This window comes from Narcine bancroftii, chromosome 3 (assembly GCF_036971445.1).
Source record: "Narcine bancroftii isolate sNarBan1 chromosome 3, sNarBan1.hap1, whole genome shotgun sequence".
In the NCBI taxonomy this organism is placed as follows: domain Eukaryota; kingdom Metazoa; phylum Chordata; class Chondrichthyes; order Torpediniformes; family Narcinidae; genus Narcine; species Narcine bancroftii.
In genome coordinates, this window is record NC_091471.1 from 275,644,904 (window position 1) to 275,662,595 (window position 17,692).

General features: G+C 42.7%; 1 long non-coding RNA gene across 1 annotated transcript; it reads right to left on the reverse strand.

Annotated features, from left to right (window-relative positions):
- Positions 1-14,110: 14,110 nt before the first annotated feature.
- Positions 14,111-17,434, reverse strand: LOC138756495 (uncharacterized). Its single transcript, XR_011353104.1, has 2 exons — positions 17,186-17,434; positions 14,111-14,401 (listed from the first exon to the last, which is right to left on the reverse strand). It is a non-coding gene; the product is annotated as an uncharacterized lncRNA (long non-coding RNA).
- Positions 17,435-17,692: the final 258 nt, after the last annotated feature.

Here is a 17,692-nt window from a genome sequence, read left to right on the forward strand (position 1 = left end):
ACTATTACCTCACCATCTTCAAATTCTTTCCATTATTCATTCTCTCTGCTTCTTCCTGTTTTGCTCTCTAGGTGTGTGCTGTGAACAGAGCTATTTTAAGCCATCGAAACTCTGAACTGTGCTTATAAAAGGCACCCTGTTCTATTAAAAGAGCAGAACAGGAACAAAAGGACATACCTGCATTCAGATCATGTGTTGAGTAACCTAGAAATGAATTGACCTTTCATTATCTTTGGACTCCAATGAAGACTTTGTGCCTGTGTGACTGGCCCATCTAGGCATTATGTTAATGCTGACTTTCTACAAGTTCTATTTCAATTACCTTTATTTCTTCTCACCAGAGACCAGGCTAGCACTTTCACAGTTTATGTAATCCTTCTGCCTTGCTTTTCCTGGAAGTAATAAATCTTACATAGGATCACAGGATCCAGTCGCCTTTTGAGATTTCACTCAACGACCTTACCTTCCATTGATATGATCTATTGAGATTGTTGTCTGAAGAGAGCGTGCAAAATTGTGGAAGACCCCTTCCACCCTGCACATGGCATCTTTCAGATGCACCCATCAGGAAAGAGATACAGGAGTATCAGAGCCAGCACCACTAGGCTGAGGAACAGCTTCTTCCCATGGGCGGTGAGAATGCTGAACGACCCAAGGAACTGCGCACACTAACCATCCAAGATTCTCAAATTCACAAAATAATATTTAGTTATTTATTTGTATATATGAATACTTGTTTGTGTGTGTGTTATATCTGATGGTCTGTCTGCGTGTTTCATTGGGTTGATCATGGACTTCAGGAGGACCAGGAACAACTACCCTCCATTATACATCAACAACTCTTCAGTAGAGAGAGTGGAGACACCAAGTTCCTTGAAGTTCACTTAACCAATGACCTATCATGGACAGTCAACATCTCCTCACTTGTCAAGAAGGCACAATAGCAACTGCACTTACTGAGAAGACTGAAGCCGGCAAGACTACTGGCCACCATTATGTCATCCTTTTATAGAAGGTCTATCAAGAGCCTCTTGGCTGGCTGCATTACAGTGTGGTATGGTTGCTGAAGAGAAATGGATTGGATGTCAATCCACAGGTCTACAGGAGTGGTGGAGAGGATCACTGCAGTCTCCCTTCCCCACCCCACCCCCCCATCAAATGATCTACTGGGATCGTTCTCTGAAGAGGGCCTGCAAAATCATTGCAGACCCCTTCCACCCCACATACAGAATCTGCTCCTGTTGGGGAAGAGATAGCACCACCAGACTGAGGAACAGCTTCTTCCCAAGGACAGTGAGAATACTGAACGAGCAAAGGAACTGCTCTCACTAACCATCTGAGACTCTCATTTGCACAAAACGATATTTATTTTTATATATGAATGTGTGTCCTGCATGTGTATTGACTGTCTGTATGCGTATTATGTCTGGTTGTGTGTCTGCACCTTTTTGCACTGAGAACCGGAGAACGCTGTTTTGTTGGGTTGTACTTGTACAATCAGATGACAATAAACTTGACTTGTCGGTAATATATCATTACCTCCTGTAGACGCTGTGAGACCAGCTGATCTTCCTCCAGCATCTCTGTGTTTTTACTACAATCACAGCATCTGCAGACTTTGTGTTTCACTTGGCGTGGATTTCAGTAGCCAGAATCAGATTCTACCATATTTTGTAAATTAATTTAAAATTATTTTTAAAAATTAAGCTATTTTCCCCAATATCTGATGCATTGAAATCGACTTACTTATTTAAAACACACGATTTTTGCTATCCTATTTCTGGCAAGTATGCTTAACAATCTTATAAGTTTTACAAAAGATTATTCTCTCAAACTTGAAAAAGAAGTCATGATTTATTTATTGGACATGGTGAGCTGAAGGCAAATGCCACATTGCCTTTTCTGTCCCTGCTTTTGTTAACAGCAAGCTGGTTCAATGAGCTGTTCTGTTGTATGTCCTCCTTGGTTGACAGCAGAGGTTTTCTGTAAGCTTTACACAGTTGGGTTACAAAAGGCTGTTAAAACTTTATCTTCAGAGCAGTCAGAGCTGCTCCTAGTTATAGGAAAATTTCCACATGTCCTGAGCTCATAAATTTGAGAGCATGAATTATTTCAGGCTCTGGCTATTTGGAGTTTCCCTTTGATTCAGTTTTTTTTGAATTTACTTCAAATTGTGACCAAACAAAGGTACAGTTAGTTCTGAATCCACTTTACAAATTTAGGGATGAAGCTATTATTTCACAATTCCCCACCCCAGCAGAGCACTGCTCAGGTTATTTGAGAACACAGAAATGGTGGAGGAACTCAGCCAGCCTTGCAGCATCCATAGGAGATAAAAGATATGTAACTGACTTTTCAAGCCTGAGCCCTTCCTCTGATCGTGAAGAAGGGGTCAGGCCCGGAATGTCAGTTTCCCGGCATCAGGAAAAACCAGGGGAGGAGGTGTTTGTGTCATCATCAATTCATCGTGGTGAAAAAGAAAAAGTGTGTATCATGGCTAATGTGATTTATGGTGTGGAAAAAAAAATTAAAAAAAAAAAAAAAAATTAATCGTGGTGCACAAATATGACTGTCGTGTTCTAGACCTCCTCTCCTGACCTGAAACATCTGCCGAGGGAGTTCACCCCATCATTCTGGTTGCAATGTACATTCCACCCCAGGCTAATGTCAGGCCAGCACTGGGGGGACTGAGCACTGTGATTAACAGCCATGAGAAAGCACAACCTGCTGCCTTCCCAATCACTGAAGGGGACCTTAATCAGGCCAACCTGAAGAAGTCTCTGACAAACTACTACCAACACATCACATGTGAGACCAGAGGAACCAGCACACTCGACCACTGCTGCACCAATGTGATAAATCACTGTTACACTGTAATTGGCTGCTATCAACTGGACCCACCTCCCGAGACCGATCCTACCCATTGCAGGTTCTTTTGATCTGATCAGTCAAGGAGGTGGATGGTTGTTTGATAATGTCCCAGTCTTCAGCTATTAAAAGCCTGACATCAATAATTCACAAAAGGCTGAGAAGTGAATCAAGGGGAAAAGGGTAGACTGCAAGGGGCTATGGGTAGAATTGGTCTTGTGAGACCTGGTCAGTCGATAGCAGCCAATCATGCTGTATCAGTGGTTTAACACATTCACCCCTCTTTTTAATAAGAATCCTGGTCATCCATCGTGGACCTGGCGAGTTTGTACAGTGCCTCCTGATTCAGTGTGATGGATGCCAGTATGGATTCAGTGTCCAAATGTGTTGGCTGCTCCCACTCCTAAAATGGCTACCCTCGGCCTCAAGATGGCCAGCCTCAACCCATCATGACGTTATAAGCCATGGAAGACAGCATTTGGCGCATAGTCCAAATTGGCATCTCCCATGATTCACACATGGCGCCACGGGAGTGCAGTGAAGATGATGGTGATTGTGATGCCTGGGGTAGCGAAAAGCTGCATGTGGCACTACTGGATTTCACGGGTGGTTTAGTTTGGCAAACTATGGCATATTGCCCTTTTTTCGGCACAGGGAGCATCGTGCATCCTTGGCAAGACAGCGTTTCCTCGGGTGTGTGGCCTGTCCACAAAAGAAACAACTAGAGAGATTGCCCACGATGGCGGCCGAGGTCGTCATTAGAGTAGTGGGTAAGTGTATGGGACCAGTCACTCGCGGGGTGGGATGATGCCCCATCCCAGGATGGTAGTGCCCATGGTGACCAAGAAGCCAAGTAGTTGTCAGAGTTCTGGAGGGCCACCTCCAATGTCTCCGTAAGCTCGACCACCCTCATTAAATTGAGTACCTTTTGTTCCAGTAACTGCTGGCATATGTACCCAGAGCAGAGACTGGCAATGTAGGCATCTCTAATAAGATCCTTGGCACTCTGGGCGGTGGACACGGGCTTACAGTCGCAGGCTCTGCATAGGATCCGGAGGGCCTTCAGGAACTCAGTGCGACATCAGGGTGTTGTTTTCTGGTCGCCAGGAGATGCCTGGCATAGACCTCGTTAACCTTCCAGTAATACTGGGGCTTGAGGATCTCCATGGCTGCCTGGTATGAGCTGGTGTCACTGATCATGAGGAAAACTTTGAGCCTGACCCATGAGAGAAGTAATCTCAGACGATTTCCATCTGTGGTGATGGCATTTGCGCTGCTGCCAAGAAGTTTTCGAAGTATCATAGCCACAGCTCGAAGATGTTCGGGGTGTCCGGCGACTGGAGGGGTCGATGCCAAGTTTCTCTGGTTTTAGGTACTGTTACATACTCCTTTGATAAATTTAGCTATTAAAAGCCTGATTGTTTCACTACTTGGCCTTTTGTGAATTACTGATGGCAAAACCGCCATGAAGAACGCTTATCGAGCCATTACCTCGACTGCAGTTCAGTAAATCTGATCACTGGGCTGTAGTTCTACTTCCAACGTATAAGCAAAGACCGAGGATCACAGTACCAGTGGTGAAGACAGCGAAGGTGTGGTCGAGGGAGGCGGAGGAGCGTCTGCAAGACTGCTTTGAATCAATGGACTGGAACAAATTCAAGAATTTATCTAGAGACTTGAATGAATATGCATCAAATGTCACTGACTTCATCAAGACCTGCGCACACATACCAGGTGTTCCCCAACCAGAAGCCTTGGATGAATCAGAGAATTCACAACATGTTGAGGGCAAGAACAAGGGTGTTTAAGACTGCAGATCTAGGTATCTACAAGAAGACCAGTTATGGCTTGCTGAAGGCATCTCTGAAGCAAAGTGGCAATTCCCGAGGAAGCTAGAGACAGATACTTGCCAGCTATAGCAGGAAGTGCAGGCCATTACTATAGATGGTTGTGATGCTTCATTACCCAATGAGCTGAACACCTATGCCTGCTTTGAGAAGGAGAACCAAACAATGTCTATGAGAATCCCTCAAAAGGCTGATGACCCTGCACTATCTGTCCCTGAGGGTGATGTCAGAACATCATGCAAGGAGGGTGAACCCTTGCAAGGTGTCAGGCCCTAACAGGGTTCCTGGCAGGGTGCTGAAAATCTGCACCAACCAACTAGCTGGAGTGTTCATGGACATTTTCAACCTCTCATTGCTGCAGTCAGAGGTTCCCACCTTCTTCAAAAAGGCATGAGTTATCCCGGTATCCAAGAAGAGTAGTGTGATCTACCTCAATGACTACAGCCCAGTAACACTAACTTCTACTGTGATTAAATGCTTTGAGAGGTTGGTCATGGCCAGAATTAACATATACTTAAACAAAGATCTGGACCCACTGCAATTTGTCCATCGTCACAACCGCTCCACAACAGATGCAATATTGCTCTCCACTCAGCTCTGGAACACCTCAAAAACAGCAACTCATACATACAGCTGCTCTTCATCGACTATTGCTTAGCCTTCAATACTATTATTCCCTCAGTGATGACCAAAAAGCTACAAAATCTAGGCCTCTGTACCCTCCTCTGCAACTGGATCCTTGACTTGCTCATCAAAAGACCACTGTCAGTACGAATTGGGAACAACGTCTCTTCCTCACTGATTATCAACACAGACACACCCCAAGGATGGTGCTTAGCCCACTGCTCTACTCATTATCTACCTATCACAGTGTGGTCAGGCACAATTCCAATGCCATCTATAAGTTTGCTGATGACATCACAGTTGTTGGCAGAATCACAACAGCAATGAAGAAGCATACAGAAGGGAGATGGATCAGCTCATTGAGTGGTGTCACATCATCAACCTTGTGCTCAATATTAGCAAAAGCAAGGAGATGATTATGGACTTCAGGAGGAAGTCAGGGAAACATGACCCAGTCCTCATCTAGGGCTCAGTGGCGGAGAGGGTCAAGAACTTTAAATTCCTGGATGACAACATCTCCAAGGATCTGTCCTGGAGCCTCCACATTGATGCAATCACAAAGAAGGCTCGCCAGCGGCTATACTTTGTGGGGTGTCTGAGAAGATTTGGTAGGTCACTGAAGACTCTTGAAAACTTCTACAGGTGTACTGTGGAGAGCATTCTGGTGGGTGGATCACTGCCTGGTATGGAGGTGCAAAATCTCAGGACAAGATGAAACTCCAGAGGGTTGTTAACTTGATCTGCGACATCACAGGCACCCGACTTCACTCCATTGAGGTAATCCACGAGGAGGTGTCTTAGAAAAGCAGCTTCTATCCTCAAAGACCCCACCATCCAGGCCATGCCCTCTTCACTCTGTTACCATCGGGAAGGAGGTACAGGAGTCTAAAGACGAGCACTCAGTGGCACAAGGACAGCTTCTTCCCCAAGCCATTAGATTCTTGAATAATCAATGAACCAAAGACACTGCCTTGCTTTTCGTGCACTATTTTTATTATTGCTGTAAGATGGTTTATAATATGAATGTTTGCACTATGAACGCTGCCACAAAACACCAGATTTCATGACTTGTTCATGACAATAAATCTTGATTCTGATATGTTTACCTCCGATGGGAGCTACAAGACTGGCTGACTTCCTCCAGCATTTCTGTACAGCACCTGCAAACTTTTGTGTATCCCTAGGTTATTTGAGATGCCGGGAAAGATTTCTTATCTGCTTCAGTTGTGCAAAGACTTGGGATGGGGAGGGTCACTAACAAACGCCTTGTAATTCTATTTAATTCAATGATTGTCCTTGAAAGTTTTTCCTTCCTGTGCTCCACCCAGTGGACTATAAACCCTGGGGTGTTTTGTTGGGAAGAATGATGAAGGTGTACATGCTGTGACTGTGTAATCCACCTGTGAGTAAGGTCAAATGGGAACGGTTGGTAATGTAACTGATTTACCTGTTCACACACAGTAATATGCACAACTTTACATCTAATAAGAATGAATTGATCTGGGTTTCCCATTTTGCCTTGTAAATGACCTCAGCACATGTGTAGGACCTCCCATATTGTACATTTGAATAAGGACACAGCAGTACTTAGAGTAGAGAGCAGCGCGTTAAAGCTTCAGATGAGTCATTTCACAAAACCGCAGCTTGAGCGATTGATCAATAACACGGCTGTGCCACAAGATGTGACATATCTTTGAGAAGCATTATTCTTCAAAATTCATGACAGGAGGGCTTCTTAATCACCTTTTGGTTACCTAGCTACGACGATGGACAGCAGTCTCCATCGTTTGAACTGAAATGATTTTGGGATTCATTGAATTACAACAAAGTTGTGTTTCCTTGCATGCTATTAGGGAAAGTGAACATCCAGCTATGTGCATTACAGTGTCTTGTGATCATTGATCCAATCAGATTTGCAATCACGTGTCCATGTGTAATTGCCAGCCAATTCATTTAAAAGTATCTTGAAATGAGACAAAGAGCAACATGTCTCTACTGTGACAAATTCACAGGAAGGGCTACACTGTGTTAACTTGATCAGTTCACACATGCACACACCCACACTGTATATAGTTACGGTAAATGAAGAAACAGATAAAAAGAACGTTTTTAAATGCTGTAGATTCAGAGCAAATGTGGTTGAGAGGAGAGTGTTGAAGAAGTTTATGGTTATGGCTGGTTTAAGTTGGGGAAGACTGACAAGAATGAAGGGAGATTTAAAAAGAAGATTAATGTAAAGTTGGTGTAAGTGGGTGGTCAATGTTCAGGGTGGGATCAGTGATGAACTGGTTTCCATGATAAACCTTTCTACAACAGCATGTACACAGTCTCAAGGCTGATTGCGAGCATCAGTGAGTGGTCAGAAATATTAAATAGTCGGTCAGGAAGAATCTGAGCGGAAATCTCAGGGATGAATATATAAAACATAGAACAATACAGCATAGTACAGGCCCTTCGGTCCTTGATGATGTGATGACCCATACATCCCTTCCTAAAATAAATGTTGGTGAAGGAATAGAAATAGAAATGAATCATTCGCATTGCTTTGAATGAAAATGCAATCAAAATTAAGAGGACATATTAGTTAATTTTAGGACTGATATCTGTAAATCCTTTGCAGAGTGATTAATATTTGCAATAGATTATGGAGCAAGGACATTGAAATTATTGCTGAAAGTGCCACACAGGTAGATGGAGTCGTAAAGAATGCTTTTGGCACATTGGCCTTCATGTCTCAAATCACTGAGTCGAGAAGAGTTGGATGACATGGTGAAATGATATGACATTGGTGAGGCCAAATTTGGAGCATTGTGTGCAGTTTTCATCACCTAACCATAGGAAATATATCAATAAGATTGAAAAGAGTCCAGAGGAGATTGATAAGATTGTTGCCAGGACTTGAAGAACTGAGTTACAGGGAAAGGCTAAACGGTTAGGTCTTTTTTCCCTGGAGCGTGGAAGAATGAGGGGAAAATTGATAGAGGTATTTAAAATTATGAGGGGGATAGGCAGAGTAAATGTAGGCAGGTTTTTTCTACCAAGGGTAGGTAAGATAAAAACTAAAGGACATGAGTTAAGGGGGAAAGGAGAACATTTTAAAGGGAACATTAGGGGAACTCCTTCACGCAGAGAGTGGTGGGAATGTGGAACAAGCTGCCAGCTGAAATTAAGAAAAATTGGACAGGTACCATATAACCATTTACGGAGCGGAAATAGGCCATATTGGCCTTTCGAGTCCACACTGGTTCACTTCTTTTTTTCTTTCTTCTTCTTTGGCCATGTGGTCACATTGTGAATTACATTGGAATTCCACCTGGCCACTTCCTGGCACTCATACCAAATGACCCTCCCTTCCATTTTTTCAAACTCTCCTGTTTGGAGAGTTGTGGAAACCAGCCCACATGGTTGAAAGGGATATGGTCTGGGTGCTGGTCAGTGGGATTGGAGGAAAAAAATAGTTTGGCACAGACTAAAAGGGCCAAAGAGTTCTATGGTTCAAATATGATTCTGGTTGGACTTGATTGAATAGGGTTTTTGTGGCATCATTTGAAAGAGAAGGTTGTGGGTTTAAATTCCAGTTTAGAAATTGACAAGTTCACTAAGCTGACACCACTCCGAGCTGCTGAGGGAATCCAATGATGTAGAAGGTGCTGTCTTTCAAACGAGGCATTATCTAGGCCCCAAAAGACCTCAGGGTAGCAGAAAAGATCACATGGTACAATCTCAGAACAGTAGACACCTGGCCAATATTCAATCATCATTCGGGGCCCCAAACAGTCATTCCAAATGAAGCAATATTTCATGTGAATCTGCAGGGCTCACCTCCTGCATCCAGTGCTCAACATGTGCTATCCTCTACATCGGTGAGACTGAACGCAGACTGGGAGATCGCTTTGTTGAGTATCTCAGTTCTGTCCGCTGCAATAGCATTGACCACCCATTTCAATTAATCAATTCTCACCGTTCCTCTCATCATATCCAATTAACACCTTTTGGATGTTGGTCTGGACTCCTCCCCCTCCCATCCTTCAATCTTTATTCAGATATTTTCCTGTTTTTTTACTCATACCTTGAAGAAGGGGTCAGGCCTGAAATGTCAGTAATACTCTTTACCTCCTCTGGACACTGCGAAACCAGCTGAGTTCCTCCAGTATTTCCGCAGACTTTCATGTTTCACAATATTTAGCCCTCAACCATGGTCAGTAAAACAGAAATTTCCTCATAGTTTGTGGGAGCTTGCAGTGGCCCCACCAGTTTCCTCCTTTCTATACTTTGACAAATTTTGTTCTCAGTGATTGGCCCTTTGACAGCCCAAGATCAAACAGGACGAGAAACAACCACCACCCTTATTTACCTTCTGATATTGCAATGTGGATAAACTTCATGTTGTTGAATCAATCGAACCATTTAAAATAGCAGTGCTTTTTAGCACAATCTTTCTTGGGAGACAATTCTTCTGCATTTACAGTAGTTGCACTAAAATGTTTAATATGTTTGAAAAAGACAAGACCAGTTTTGCTTTCTGTGTACAAATCAATGGAACTTATTATGGAGGCTTCTCCATCCACCCCTCAGACCCTTTTGATCCTTTCAATGATTTGTATTCCACTCACAACCTTTCGTTCTGCCTCACAAAATTTCAACCCCTGATCATGAGTTCTTAAATGCAGAGCTTATTAGCATCATAAATCCAAAGAAATAATTTAATTTCAGAAAAAAAATCAGAATTTGTGGCCATGAACCTGTGTCACAAAATATGGCAGCATCACAGGTGCAAAAAATTGCAAGGAATTACATTTTTAAAAATAAGTGCCCTGAAGAAGAGAAAAAGTGAGAAAATTTCTGGGCTTCACCGACCATTCGGAATCTGATGATGACTGGAAGAAGATCAGTCACAAGTTACTTTAAGCAGAAGAGATTTGGCTTAATTTGGCTGTGTTCGGTACAGACATCGAGGGTCGAAGGGCCTGTTCTTGTACTGTTCTGATTGAAAATGTAATAAATGCGATTTCCCAGCCCTGTCTTCTCTCTCTCTCTCTCTCTGACCCACCAAACCAATCTCTACGCCATTCCATTTTCGCATCCTTAACTCTGATGTTTAATAGGGAATTTTGGAAAGCAGTCCCACAACCTACAGCAAAATAACTCAAAAAAGTAGTCCTAAAGAAGGTGCTGGTGGACGTCAGCACATTGATCTGCATCTGAGAGGGGATAAAGAATGGTCAATGTTTTGGACCAGAACCCTTCCCAAAACATTGACCATTCTTTATCCCCCCCCACTGATGTCGCTTCATTTGCAAGTTCGTCCTGCAGATTGCTTTCATGCTCCAGATTCCAGCATCTGGACTCTCTCATGAGTCCCTAACTCAAAAAATAGTTTGAGTAGTTTTAGAATATTTTCTTATTATCTTTACTATTCAGCTACTTGTTTCAAACTGCTAATTGGTTTAAGAAATGGATGGCATGATTAGTCACAAATCACTCTAGTTCAATCACTCGTTTTCAATGAGTAGCACCATTCCAGAGCTCCATCTAATGGCTTACAAAATTGGTGCAATGTCTGGTTTAACAATGATTATTGTCATTAATAAAAAAATATGTAATATTATGGGAGATTAGTTTTAGTCTGCCACAAAGCAGACAGAATGGCCACAGCAGAAATTGCCGGGCATCTCTTACAGTCGGAGAAAGAGAAGAGAAAGAGAGCCCCCTCCCCCCCCCCCCGAGTCAGAGCCAGGATTTGCCTCCAGAGCTCCTGCAACCTCTGCAGCCACACAGACTCCAGTCCAAACCATCGCAACCCAAGCTCCAGATCCATACCTCCGACATTATTGGGAAGTCCTCAGCACCATTAGCACCCTTTTTCATCCCCATTCCAATATCTGGTACCCCTTCAGCAGTCATGAGTTCTTTACAATATCCTAAATGCAGAGCTTATTAGCATCATAAATTCAAAGATTTCAGAAATAATTTAATTTCAGAAAAAAAAATCAGAATTTGTGGCCATGAACCTGTGTCACAAAATGTGGCAGTCTGGAGCCTGGCATGAGTTCTTTGACCACAGTCGCCCACTTTCTGTGGCCTCCCCATTTTCTGGTGCCCTGCGCCAGTCTTTTGCTTCACCTGAGTCTGTACCCTTTGAGACTGATCATAGGCCTCACCATTGGGCTTCACTGATCAGCAAACTCAGTGAATACTGGTGAATTAATTGACTTTAGATTCCTACACTCCAAAGGAAAGAATGTCTAAGATGAATTCTGCAAAGAGCTGCTCCCCAGTATCAATCGGTGTCTGCCGTGTAATTACAGCGGCCACAGTGATGGCAATGGCGATGAATGCAATATTCAGTGGTATTTCAATACAACAATATGTGCTTGGATTTCTACCCAGAACCACAGACAGAGGTTGCAGGTTTGGGGGAGAGATTACCTAATTAATATTCCAATGACAGATACTTGGGGCACACCCGAGACATCCAACATTTGCAAAAAATTGCAAGCGGCAAAATTGAGGCGTAGATAAAAATAGGTTGCACCAATCCTGGAAGAATGTTCTGGATAATACACAAATGTGCTGGAGAAACTCAGCAAGTTCTGCAACATCCAGAGGAGACAAAAATATATCACCAATGTTTCGGGCCTGAGCCTTTTGCTTCTGAGAGTTTTACTCAACCCAAAGTAACAGATGGAGCCTGTCAGCTCCCACAGAGCATTGTCTGGTCCAGACTCTCCCACTTACTGTCATCAAAGACCTTTGTGATAAAGGACAGGGAGTTCTGGAGACCTTCGTGTCACACAAACTGTCATAAAAGGATCTACTGCTCCTCTGTATGTCCATCTGTGAGGATGTGACTGACCCATCCTCTTCCTTGACTGTGTGGAGGAAGAAGCATCCTGCTCCACTGTGCAAACTCTGGATCAGAAGATGATCTTGGAGGACCCCAAAGCTTGGTGGTTCTTCACCTCCTGGAGTTCCTCTCTCACATCCACCCCTCTCGACCGGGGTGGTTGGGGGGGATCATCAGTACTTCTACTTCTCTGCGCCCTGGCTGGCTTGTATTCTCCCTCTGGAGTTGAAGGGAGACAGCTTCTGCACTGCTCCCGCTCTCCAAGTGTTCCCCTTGTGGTTATGTGTCATGAAGAGTAATAATCAAAAATACAACTACAGAAAATATTAATTATTCAAAAATGAAATAAATGTCACCAATATATTTAGGGATTCCCAACAGTTTGGAAATTCATACCTCAGCTCAACTCTATTCTACAGAGTTGGAAACAAAAAAAATGACAAAAAATTTTATTCATAATCAAAAAGTGCAGGAAACTTAAAGGGTATTTGACATTAACTCTGTTTCTCTTTCCACAGATGCGGCCTGACCTGCTGAGTGCTTCCAAAATTTTCTGTTTTTATTTTTGATTTCTGTCAGATTATATTTAATTTACTGCCAAAAATGCCAGATCTGTCAATATCAATGTCGATGTGAATTTATTTCATATAAAATGTATAGATTTCAAAGTTCAGATTTATTGTCAGAGTACATACATGACATCACATACAACCCTGAGATTCCTTTTCCCATGGGTGAGGGAGAATTACCACTTATTGGCAGTCCAAAAGACTGTACTCAAGAAGATATGCATACATGTAAACAAATAAAGAAATGTAAACAAACTGTGCAAGACAGAGAGAAAAAAAATCAATGAAGGACAAAATAAGAGTCCTTACAGAGTCCCTGATTGAGTTTGTTGTTGAGGAGTCTGATGGTGGAGGGGAAGCAGCTGTTCTTGAACCTGGTGGTGCGAGTCTTGTGGCACCGATACCTCTTTCCTGATGGCAGCAGCAGGAACAGAATGAGTGCTATATGGTGTGGATCGCTGATGATTGCTGGCGCTTTTCGATGGCAGCATTCCCTGTAGATGTTCTCATTTGTGGGGAGGATTTTGCCTGTGGTGTCCTGGGCTGTGTCCACAACCTTTTGCAGGGATTTATGTTCAGGGTTATTGGTCTCACTGTACCACATGCACTAAAATTCTGACTTGCTGTAGACAAACAAGTACATAAGAGATTTCAGCTACATAGGTAAAAAAAATTGAATTACCATGAATAGCAAGACAGAAAAAGATAAAAATATGAAAGGACATAAATATTCAGTCACATTTGGTGCAAGGAAAAAAGTCGTGGATAAGGAGCAAAATGAACGCTTCATGCCTTTGAGCTTTCATCAAAGCTGACTGATTTTTCCTCGCTAAGTCAGTGACTGTAATATACCTGTAGGGCTCAAATGTTAAGAGTTTCATTGTTTGTGAGCGATGATTAAGCTGTTCATTCAACACAAACACACCCACTGAAGTCAGAACAGCCAAATTAGGAGTAGAAGTAAACTACTGGCCCATCAAGCCTGTGATACCATCCAATAAGATCATAGCTGATCTGTCTGCAACTTTAATTCCACATTCCTGGTAACCCTTCACCTCCATTCAAACTTCAAAGTAAGCATGAAGTTCCTGTACAACCAAATTAAGAGCTGCAAAAAGTGAACCTTAGACGTCTAAAATTGGGGGAGCTATGGGAGAGTGCTGCCTACTGGAAGAGACAGGTAAGGCAAGTTCGCTCAAAAATAGATTCGTCTGTTACTTTCATTGTCATGTAATAATACGAAAAATGTAATATACACTGCCCTCCAGAATGTTTGGGGCAAAGACACATTTTTTCCTTTATTTGTCACTGTCCTCCACAGTTTTAAAATTGTAATCAAACAATTCATAGGTGAATAAAGTGCACATTGCAGATTTTATTCACGGTTATTTGATACATTTTGGTTTGTCCATGTAGAAGTAATAGCACTTTTTAGACATAGTTCCCCATTTCAGGGCACCATAATGTTTGGGATATTTGGCTTCTCAGGTGTTTGTGAAAACTTGGGTATGTGTAATTGCTTTACTGGTGCAGGTATAAGAGAGCTGGGCTTCTAAACTTTTGATCACCTCTGGAGTCTGTAGTTGCCATTTTTCCACATGAGGACCAGAGTTGTGCCAATGAAAGTCAAAGAAGCCATTACGAGGCTGAAAAACAAGAATAAAACGGTAAGAGACATCGCCCAAACCTTAGGATTACCAAAATCAACAGTTTGGAACATCATTAACATGATGCTGGAGAAACTCAGCAGGTCAAACAGTGCCCTTTACATAACAAAGGCAAGAGGTACTGGTGAGCTCAGTAATCGCAAAGGGACTGGCTGGCTAAGGAGGACTTCCCCTGCTATGACATAAGAATTCTCATCAGAATGAAGAAAAATCCCCAAATACCTGTCCGACAGATCAGAAACACTCTTCAGGAGCCAGGTGTGGATGTGTCATTGACTCTGTCCGCAGAAGACTACTGACCCACAGCAGGAGTTGGCCACAGAAACAGGATGAGCAGATTACAGTTTAAAAGAGCCTACAGAATTCTGGAAACAAGTCTCATGAACAGATGAGACCAAGATTAACCTGTATCAGAATGATGGAGGTGTAAAGGATCTTCCCATGATCCAAAACCAACCACCTCATCTGTGAACATACTGCTAAAGCAACAAAGAAGTTTTTCAAAGCTAAACAGTGGAAAATTTTTGAATGGCTATACCAATCACCTGATCTAAATCTAATCAAGCAGCCTTTGCATATACTGAAGACAAAACTTAAGGGACAAGCTCCTGAAACAAGCAGGAGTTGAAGATGGCTACAGTAGAGACTTGGCAAAGAAGATAATCAGCACTTGGAAATGTCTATCACGGATTTCACGCAGCCATTGCATGCAAGGGATCTGCAACAGGTAATAGTAAAAACATGATGCTGGAGAAACTCAGCAGGTCAAACAGTGCCCTTTACATAACAAAGGTTAAAATACATAACCGACGTTTCGGGCTTGAGCCCTTCATTGAGGAATGGAAAAATGCCATCAGGCATCTGAACAAAGGAGTGGGGGGGGGGAGGCAAGAGGTAATAAGTGGAGAAGGGAGGAAGGGGACAGCAGGAAACAAGGGGAGGAGGGATGACTAGATGAATAGAGAGGCAAGGGAGTGGAGAGCTGAAAGGGGGAAGGGAAGGGGAGGTGGGGGAAAGAGGAGAACAGGTTAGCAGAAACTGGAAAAGTTGATGTTAATGACATCAGGCTGGAGAGTGCCCAGACATAAAATCTACTGTTCCTCCTCCAATTTATGGGTGGTCTTGATGGGATGGTACACAAGACAATGGACAGACATGTGAGCATGGGAGTGTGACACAGACCTGAAATGGTTGGCTATTGGGAGGTCTCTGTCACTGGGAACCTGAGCTCCAGATCTAAACCTCCGACACAATTAGGAAGCCTCAGTGCCAGAGGTTCTTTGGGACCTGTTTATGCTTTCAGCACCCACTCGAAACCCAGCTCCAATACATGGTCTGCATAAACCAGTCTCCAGTAGCCCACAGCCCATGTGGGCTGCGGTGGCAAGTTGCCCGCGTCCTGTATGGGTCCCTCAGCTGCTGAGCCCCTCACTGGCCTGTTGCCGTGGTCACCTTCCCTGTTTTATTGTCTTTGTGGCTCAGTTTCTTGCTGGAAAACTCGCAATAGAACATATCCAGATGTTATAGCTGCATTTTAGTCACAGATGCCATTGGATGCAATGACATTTAAACTGCATTTACATTCATTTTGTTCATGACTGTTCTTCATGGGCATCCTACACTAACTCCAGACTTACCAATATGGTTAACTCACAGGCAAATCGAGATCAGTAAGAAATGTCGTGAATGCCAGCAACATCAATATCCCATGAGTGAATGAATAAAAGGCCAAGCTGTCAACATCTATCACCATTACTCTCTGAAAGTGATTGCAATTTCTGTCACAGGAACCAGAAGTATGACCCTTCTCTCCCACACAGGGCTTGGTTGAAATCCCCACGAATAAAAATCTTTCGATTTTGCTGATTTGGCAAACCACTCTTGCTGTAAAAACGCCTTGAAAAATGTTTGTTATGTTGAATGAGATGAAATGGAGATTTAATGACTGATGAACTATAATTATATAAACTCTCTTACTCAGAATTAATTGATGTGGAGAGCATCATGCCTTGAACATAATTATTTCAACATTTCATGGTTTATGGAATAATTAAAAATCAAGTTTAACTTAACCTGTTGGGGAATGTGCACAGCTCTGGTAAGACTGATCTTGATTGCCTATTTTGCTTGTATTTTAGCTCTTCCATAACCTCATCCATACATTCCAATTTTAATTTCTTTCCCTGCAAAATGGTTAAAAGGTTAAATAAAATGAGAGCTTCCTACTTCCTACTTTGCTGCCTGTAAGAATTGATGGCTGAAATCATTTAAAGAATGGGCCAAAATTAATTTATGTTGGGGGAAAAAGTAAATCAAAGTCAGTGCTATCCATTTTCTGCGCCTTGATATATTTGATATTGCCCCATTCTACTTTAGTTTTGGTGAAGGGTCCAATCTTTTGTGTGGGAAGGGAAACGTTTGAAGGGTTCAAAGAGCAATGAGTCTGAACACAAGCTGAACACGAGTAATTTCTACTGAAAGGGGATTGCAACAGAGATGCCAATACTCTCAATCACAGTATAATCAGTCACATCAAACTCGTATCTGATACTAGCAACTGCTTACACTCATACAAGCACAGTACAGCCCAGTCACATTGGATACAATGATTGCCAATACTAGCAACTGTTTATGCAGACTTGTATCACAACCAAGGGCTATAATATGCTACCCCCCCCCCACCCCCCCCCGCTCCTTGTCTAATGTGGGCATGTCTCAAATGCCATCTACAACAACCCCAATCCCTATGTAGGGCACACTTACCAATGACACCTCCAATGTTGTCCAGTTAGTGACCTGGAGGTGGTTCTGGGTTCACCCAGGGGGCTGAAGAGCAAAAGAGAAAGAGCTGCTCCATATGGTAGATTTTATAGTATAGTAAACTGGAGGGTCCAGCCAGGTAATCACTAAGAGATTAAAGGGGCCAATGGTGAGGCGTGCACTAATGGGTGGGCGGAATCCAACCTTGATTGGCAGTTGATGTGACTTCCGACTAGATATTCATCAGCTGTAAGGGGCGATGGGCAATTTTTTCCTGAAAGTAAATCTTTCTACCTTACAGTAGACTAAAGGAAATTTTGTGTAATATCATATTTTCTGTTTATTTATATGACAGTAAAATAATCTTGCATCTTCCCAACTCTCAATCACAATGAATCAAAATAACATAGATGAAAGTGTCTGATAATGGTTTGATGTAGTCAATTAACATACCCCCTCCCTACAATTTTATTTTTTGCTGATGTAAACGAGAACATCTCATGGTCATGT